The following is an 8,641-nucleotide window of genomic DNA, read 5'->3' as shown; positions in this document are numbered from 1 at the left end:
TTTGTTTTTATTATTATTATAAATAAAATTTGGTGGGGGATTCGGCGTGAATTTGGATGGGAACGCGACAGATTCCTTTTGAAATCCCGGACGAGTTTGATTTGATTTTGGGTTCCCTCGCCGCGCATTCGGCGGCAATTCCTTGGGCATTGGGTGCGCGCTCGCTTTCTCCGCCCCGCATTTTGTCTTGGCTTTCCTCGCCCGCCGCGTTTCTGGAGTTTTTCAATTCCAATTCCATTCCCCCCTGCCGCTCAGAACGGGACGGCCACGCCACGAAATTTGAATGGAATAGACCAATTGAATTCTAAATTCGAATCGGGACGTGATGGGCGAATTAATTTAAAAAGAACTAATGGTCGTAGTGGGTTTCGAGATTCAAACTTTGTCGATCGGGAACCAGGTGCTGACTTTTTGGACGTGAACACCATTTCATTTCGTGGGCGGCATGGCATTTGTTTTCGGTCGGTACCACGGGCGAAACAAAACAAAACAAAACAGAAACACTTTGCGCTTCGTTGACCGCGACTTTGAGGATCACGACATCTAACAGCGTTTATTGTATGTTTTCTGATAGAGTCTCTTGAGGTTGACTCCATCCACCTGAAACAAGTTGTAGTAGATCTTCAAATAACTTCAGTTAGGCCCTGTTTAGTTCCAAATAATTTTGGGAAATCGACACTGTAGTACTTTCGTTTGTATTTGATAAATATTGTCCAATCACGAACTAACTAGACTCAAAAGATTCGTCTCGTCAATTCCGACCAAACCGTGTAATTAGTTTTTATTTTTGTCTATATTTAATACTTCATGCATGCGTCTAAAGATTCGATGTGACGGAAAATCTGAAAAATTTTGTAAAATTTTTTGGGAACTAAACAAAGCCTTAGTTACTTCTCCTGTCCTAAAAAGAACGTAATTCTGCATTTCAGATGTTTATCTCAAAAAATATATATAATTATAGATTTAGAGATCATCTTTTTTTAGTAGAACCCATCTATTAAAAGCGCCACTACATGTCTAAAAACTATCGTACTTTATCCATACATGTCTAAAAACTATCGTACTTTATCCATCAACGTTCCAGAAAGACAACCATTTCTAGAACGGTATAGAAGAGGTAAATGTGTAATTTTACATCACATGAGATTTAGATTTTTTTTTTGAGACGGCAATCGAAATTTTTCTTTTTTTGAGGTGCATGGTCTTGTGTGACTATTTGGAAGAAACATAAATTTTGTTTTTTCGACAAATCAATTAGATTGGAAATAGATTTACTATAAAAAATATTTACTATATAATTGATGTAATTATATTTATTATAAACTAGGAGAATACTCGTCGCATTACTGCTAGGATTCTAGATAATTGTTTTTAAAAAAATAGACTATTTATATTTATAATTATATGAATGAAATTATCTTAAATTAATTTTGGTGAATGGTTTGACACATTGATGTGTATAACTAAATACATGTAAGTGGATGAAGAGATAACTAACATATATGCTAGTTAGTTATAATTATAAGTTCTAGTGAATTTTTGACGTAAATATATGTTGAGAGAAATCTATAATAAAGTTAAATTTTATAAAAGTATTGGATAGGATAGTATAATTTTTTACCAAAATTTATATTTCTAGTATTTATAAAAGATTTAGAGAGTCTGTAAGGGCTCATGGCCATCAGGCCATATCGGTGCAGGTGCGCCAGTGGCTAGTGCGTGCGTGGGCACGCGCACGGCGCACGGGCAGCATGGCCGGACGACCGGACCGGAGGCGAGGCTTTTACTTGTGACGCCGACAGGTCCAGCAGAAAGGAAGGCTGTTGCGCTGGCCACTGGCCACTCTATCCTCTCGCCTACGGGCTACGGCCTTGTCCCGTCCATTCTCTGTTTACGACTGCTAGAGTGCTAGTAGTAGGACAACAACTTGGGCCTTGTTTGGTTCACCCAAAAACGAAAAACTTTTTAAAATTTTCCGTCACATCAAATCTTACTGTACATGTATGAAGCACTAAATATAGATGAAAATAAAAACTAATTGCACAGTTTGTCTATAAATCATGAGATGAATGTTTTAAGCTTAGTTACTCTATAATTAGACAATATTTATCAAATAAAAACGAAAGTGCTACAGTATCGAAATTCAAAAAAAACAGATCTAAACAAAGGCTTTTTGTTCTCAAAAAGATTTGCTAAAAATTAAGATTCTCCATCACATCAAATCTTGCGGCACATGTATAGAGTATTAAATATAGATGAAAACAAAAACTAATTACATAGTTTACTTGTAATTTATGAAACAATCTTTTAAGTCTAGTTAATCCATGATTAGACAATATTTGTCAAATACAAACGAAAGTGCTACAGTACTCAAAATCTCACAATTTTGCCAACTGAGCAATAGTTGATTCTAAAATCCAAAAACTTTCTAAGATTCTTTATTACATCAAATTTTATGACACATGCATAAAATATTACATATAAGTAAAATAAATAACTAATTATATAGTTTACCTATAATTTATAAGACAAATTTTTAATTCTAATTACTCCAGTACCTATCACATATAAATAAAAGTCCATGACTGAATAATAACTACCACATATAAATGAAAGTGCTAAAATAGGCTGAAAACTTTTCATAAGGCCTTGTTTAGTTTACCCCACAAACAAAAAGGTTTCCAAGATTCCCGGTCACATCGAATCTTGCGGCACATGCATGAAGCATTAAATATAGACGAAAACAAAAACTAATTACACAGTTTGCATGTAAATCGTGTGACGAATCTTTTGATCCTAGTTAGTCTATGATTGGATAATATTTACCACAAACAAACGAAAATGCTACAATACCAAAAAAAATTCATATCTAAACCAGGCCTAGGCCTTGTTTAGATAAAAAAAAAAGGACCAGAATTTGTCCACCGGTTTGCTGTTCACGGAAGACCAGAAAACCAAACATTTTGCCCGGACAAGCTTCCTTACACTAGTGGAGTAGGACGCTATTCATCGTCAGATGCCCACTGCCTCCTCCCCCTCTTTTCTTTAATAAAGAGAAAAAGGGCTGTAGGACACGGGCGACCTCAGCTCAAAGGTACTTTAGGCCGGTGTCAAGTCTCTAAAATGTGCCACATTCGTGTCTCGATGGTGGGGTCACATTTTGCATGGGTGGATTTAAAGGTATTCATCTATATTTACGGAATACTCAACTATTTTGGTACACAATTATGTAAATATGTATATATACTTATATATATAAACGTATAATGCTATAATATATAGTATTTTCGCACTTTTGAGCTCAAAACATATAAAAAAACTGGCATTTCAATTAGAAATCTATATTCTAGAAAGCAAATTTTGGTTTAAAGTTGTTGACTTGTAGTGCAATTAGCTATATTTTAAACCTATAGATTCGACTTTGTGGAACTAGAAATACCCAAGTTTCAAATCCTGGCTCCGCCACTAACACTTTGGTTTCAATCCAATCAGTGTTGTATTAAAATGGTTGTCAGGTATGGATACGATTTGAATACAAGTCGAAAGTTGCGAGAGAAGCTAGCAGTGGAGTGTCAATCTGTTGGAAGGAAGACCAAGGTTCACGTCAGATGGCCACTTAGGGCACCACCAATGAAGGTTAAGCCCACTTTCTTGGGAGATCCTAGCCTTTTTTCTGCCTCTCCCGTGCCAGCCTTTTCTTAGACTAAAACCGTGCATTCTTTGGCAGTCCACCAAGATGAGAATTGCAGCCCGCTTCCCAGCGATTTTCACGAGGAAGAAATATGTGACCCATTCGGCCGGGAGGGTTTCCCGAGCGCTCGTCTCCGCTCGCGAGCTTCCTCCGTTTGCGACGCAGCCACCACCACAACATCCGGCTGCCCTCGCCCTGGCATCCGTGCATCGCCGCGACATTCCTCCACCTCGCTGACGCTCGGTCTCTCTTGTGCTTGTGACGTTGACGCGGGGGTCATGCTCGGGCGCTCCTCCACCGCCGCCGTCTCGGTCCTCATCCGCTGTCTTGTTCCTCGTTCGTCGTCGCCATCTCCACCTCCACCGCTATTGTCATCCGTCTCGATGGTTAGGGCACCTCATCTCCTTCGTTGCGGTAGTTTTTTGGATCGGCTAGGGTTTCACTCATACCTCCATTGCTTTTCTTAGATCTTGGAGCTGCAGATCCGCGAGCCAGGACACCGGCACAGCATCCGTGTTGCACTACCTCATCTCCTTCTCATGTAAGAAGGGCCCATCCATATTGATCTTCATAGGTCCATTCATATTGATCTCTCAATTCTACCAAACTTTTGCGCTAGAAAGCTAGAAGTAAGTCTCTATTGCACAAGTGACTGCCATGCTATGGTCTATGGGTGTTTTGCCGTGCCTCGGCCGCCATCGAGCTAGTCCTAGACTACTGCTACAATCCGGACCTCACTACCCATAAGCTTTTTGTCTTTGGAACGACTCTTCGAACATGCCTTGTTTAGTCGAGGAGGTGAAAAGCTTTTGAGTACTTTAGCATTTTCGTTTTTATTCGGCAATTATTGTCCAATCATGAACTAACTAGCCTCATCAAAAGTTTTGTCTCGTAAATTACAGACAAACTGTGTAATTAATTATTTTCTTATCTATATCTAATGTTCTATATATATGTTACAAGATTCGATGTGATGAAAATTCTTTAAATGTTTTTAGGTTTTAGGGGCCTCAGTTCAGCTGATCGTGCAAGGGCTCGGACGTAAGTCGAGGAGGTGACCTAGGGTGTGTTTGGTTTGTTGGTTCATTGTAGCCTGGCCAGAAATCTTAGCCAGGGCACCACAAGCCTGTTTTCAGGAAGCCACTCACGTTTGTTTGGTTGATTGCAACTGCTAAGCCTGGCTAGAATGAGCGCGTGTTTGGTTTGTTGTGCAAGGGGCATAAAGTCACCTCTTCCTTCAACAGGTAAGTCTACCTCCTCTCAGATATTTCATCAAACATCTGGAGCTCGTTCGTTTGCCATTGCTAACACCCATTTTCACTCTCCGTTTCAAATCACCGAGCAGAGGAAACCAAACCGGAAACAGAGAGAGCTGCCTCTCGCAGACAAGGCCAGTTAAATATACTAAAAATCAGGAAAATGGAGAGGAAAATTAGAAACTTTTCTGCTTAAGAAGAAACACACGAAGCTAGCTCTAGATCCAGACGGCGGCGGCGCCGACTCGGCTCCAGCAACACCGCTCGGCCTCCTGCAGCACCTCCGGCTGGGCGTCCACCTGCAGCACCTGCAGCACCTCTCGGCCTCCTGCAGCACCTCTCGGCCTCCTGCAGCACCTCTCGGCGACGCCCGGCGCGGTCACGGTGCTCGGCGAGGCCGCGTCGGCGGAGGACGTGGCGGTGAACGAGCGCGACTACATCGAGCCCGTCCGGTCGCCGCTGCTCTCGCACATCTGCACGGCGCCCGTGTCGTCGGCCCCCATCTCCATCGGCAACGGGGTCATCTTCCTCAGAGGCGGTGGCGGCCGGCGGCTGGCGCCTCCGAGCTTCACCAACGGCTGCGCCTTCGAGCCTCGCCTACTCTCCTCGCCAGCGGCCATCCTTGCGCCGCGCTCCTCCGCCCCTCTCCTTGCGCCGCGGTCTTTCTGTCGTGGGTGAACGGAAGGAGGGTGAGGAGATGCGAAACGAGGACTTGGCCAAGCCTGGCTTGTGGGAAACGGCCGCCCCTTGCGTTTCCAGCGGGCCTGGCTTAGGGGTGGTCGGTGGCCTCCTTGGGCCAGGCTTGGAGGCCTAAACAGGCATCCAAACAAGTCAAGGGTGGCTTTGAGAAGCCTGGTTGGGGCTAAGCCACTCAACCAAACAGGCCTCCAGGATGCGCGCCACCCACCAGAGGTGCTGCTGGAGGACCTTCAGCGGGTGAAGCTCCTGTTGCACGAGGTATGGGCACTGCGCCGTCCCAAATTCCGATTTCAAGCTCCTATGATGGTTCCCATTCAAGCTCTTGCGACTGCTGTCAACTGCATTCGTAATGTGTGGGTGTCGAAACTGAAAGTAGTTTATTCTTCTGTGTACTGGTAACTGAGCTCGAATGATGGTGTGGGTGCAGAAACTGAAAGTAGTTTGTTCTTCTGTGTACTGGTAATTGAGCTCTGATGATGGTGTGGGTGCATAAACTGAAAGTTTGTTCTTCTGTGTACGGCTAATTGAGCTGTTATGATGATGTGGGTGCAGAAACTTTTTTTTCGCGATGGGGGAGTATAGATGTGGGTGCGGAAACTGAAAGTCTGTTCTTCTGTGTACTGGTAATTGAGCTCTTATGATGGGTGTCGATTGCAATTGGAATTTGTTGGTGGATATTGAATTTGTTGCGGCATATGTGTGGGTTGTTCTTCAATTCTGTGTACCGGTAATTGACTAATTAAGATACTAGATCAGAAATATTCTGAACTGCATGGTTATTGATTAGGAATAGTTGCTGTACTCGACGAAGGAAAGTTTGTGCTTATGGGGTATGATAAGTTGATAACACAGTAACGGCACAGTCGACTGATGGGTTTTTACTTTGTTTGGGTTAGACAATTGGGTTAAGTGTATGGATATAGGTAGTTGGTCAGTTGGAGCTAAATTAGGACGGCCTTCCAATCAACGGCCCACTCCGCTCCCTTGCTACAATGCTGCTCCCGCTAGCCACCAGAAATACATGGAAATTAAGCCTCGTGTTCAGTACTATAATTCAATTATATATAGAAGCACAGAATGCTGAATGCAGCCTCATGCACTGCAATTTCTTAGACCAAGATCACGGATTGTATAATGTGTTGCAATGTCTTCAGTTCAGTGCTTCAGCAAACTTTACCAGATACACAATTGAAATCTCTCATGACGATGAAGGAGCATCAGCCATTGTCAGGACCATAAACAATCGCTACATCAGCTCCAAAATCCATAGTTGCGTAAATAGTGGTGCCGGATACTGTGAATCTGTGATCAGCTATAACCTTGCCTATGCATTAGCGTTGAGATTGTGACAAAAAAAGTCATCAGACTTTTGGATGGTTGCAAGTTGTTATCACACCATGGAGTGATATCTGTGATCTAATACTGTCAGCCGAGTACCAGTGCCTCTGGAACTGTCCTCGCTGAAGGCGGATTCGACCACATTTCTCATTTTTCCTGCCAAGGGAAATATTCACATTTAGTCACTGAAAATGCTCAATGTTAGTCACTCCAATTGACTAACATCATGTTTTGCTAATAACAAGCTTTGATCGGGTAAACAAACAATGCCAAGGCCAGGCAGGGAGGACGTTAGCAGCTGTCATGGGAATTCGCGCAACGGCGCAGGCACGGAGGACTCGCCCGGCCCGCCCTCAGCGGCAGTAGGGTGGTCTGATCTGATCAACTCACCGCCTCGCTGGTCGTCCCTTGGCGACAAGCCGACAACGGTGACGGCGCCGCCAGAACTCTGGGTATAACGATGGTGACGACGACGGCAGTAGCCAGTAGGGTCGTTTCAAGCAGAGAGATGATGATGCATAATTTGCGGCGCTGAGCTTGATGGCCTTGTATACAGGGGCGGAGCCAGGATTTGAATATAGGGGGGGCGTGCAAATCAAAAACAATTATGTGTGTCAAAATATTAGATGACAAAGGTGTACATAGCACCAAAATAAACATTTGCGACAAAAAAGCAGAAAAAAATAATAGGAACATAGGAGATAAGAAAGATAATAGGAAGACTAATGATAAATAATATAGATCCCATTGTTGGAGATCAATTCAAAAGGATTCAACAAGAAAAACGCTGATTTTCAATTAACTAGCTAATTAGAGTGTGTGATAGGGGACAAACTAATGTTTGATAGGCAATAATAAAAATAAAAAATATGAAGAAAATATTAGAAAGATCTAGATTTTATTTATATAAGAAACTATTAGAGATGAAATAAGAATAAAAATCTTAGTACAGATAATATCATTATAACTAGTTAATTAGACAATTAAGCACTTAATTTATAGGATGTATTAAGGGAGTTATGAGAAGGTTGGGGGGTGCCAGGCCCCCCTCAGCCCCCCCTTCCCTCTGCCACTGCTTGTATAGATCCAAAAACTTTTTGGATTTGGACACTAGCACTTTCGTTTGTATTTAGTAATTGTCGTCTAACCATAGACTAATTATGCTAAAAAAAATAATCTCGCAAATTACAGATAAACTGTATAATTAGTTATTTTTTTATCTATATTTAATATTCCATGCGTGTGCCGTAAGATTTGATGTGACAGAAAATATTAAGAAAAATTAATAAACAAGACCCAAGTGGATAACATTGATCCTCAGAAAATATAGCCTGCCTATATGTGAGCGGTTCGTAGTCGATCAATGGTGTACCTTAGTTTTCCCATAATGTAAACCAGTCAGAGCTTGTTGTAATCCTCCCCTAGCTGTAACACGTCGCTCATGTAACTGTACTGCAAAGTAATTTTTGCAGCTCATCATCATTCAAAGGTGGGTAGCGCCCCCCCCCCCCCCACACACACACACACACGATTTTTCCATGGCGCCAGATTTTTTGGGCCTAACAGCTTAATTCGCCCGTGAGATCTTCAGATTTTGGGCTTTATTTGGTCCCCCTTCTGCCTATTGTTCTAAATAAAAGGGCCGCATTTAACCAAA

Source organism: Sorghum bicolor, chromosome 4 (genome assembly GCF_000003195.3).
Source record: "Sorghum bicolor cultivar BTx623 chromosome 4, Sorghum_bicolor_NCBIv3, whole genome shotgun sequence".
Taxonomy (NCBI): Eukaryota; Viridiplantae; Streptophyta; class Magnoliopsida; order Poales; family Poaceae; genus Sorghum; species Sorghum bicolor.
Note: the sequence above shows the minus strand (reverse complement) of the source record.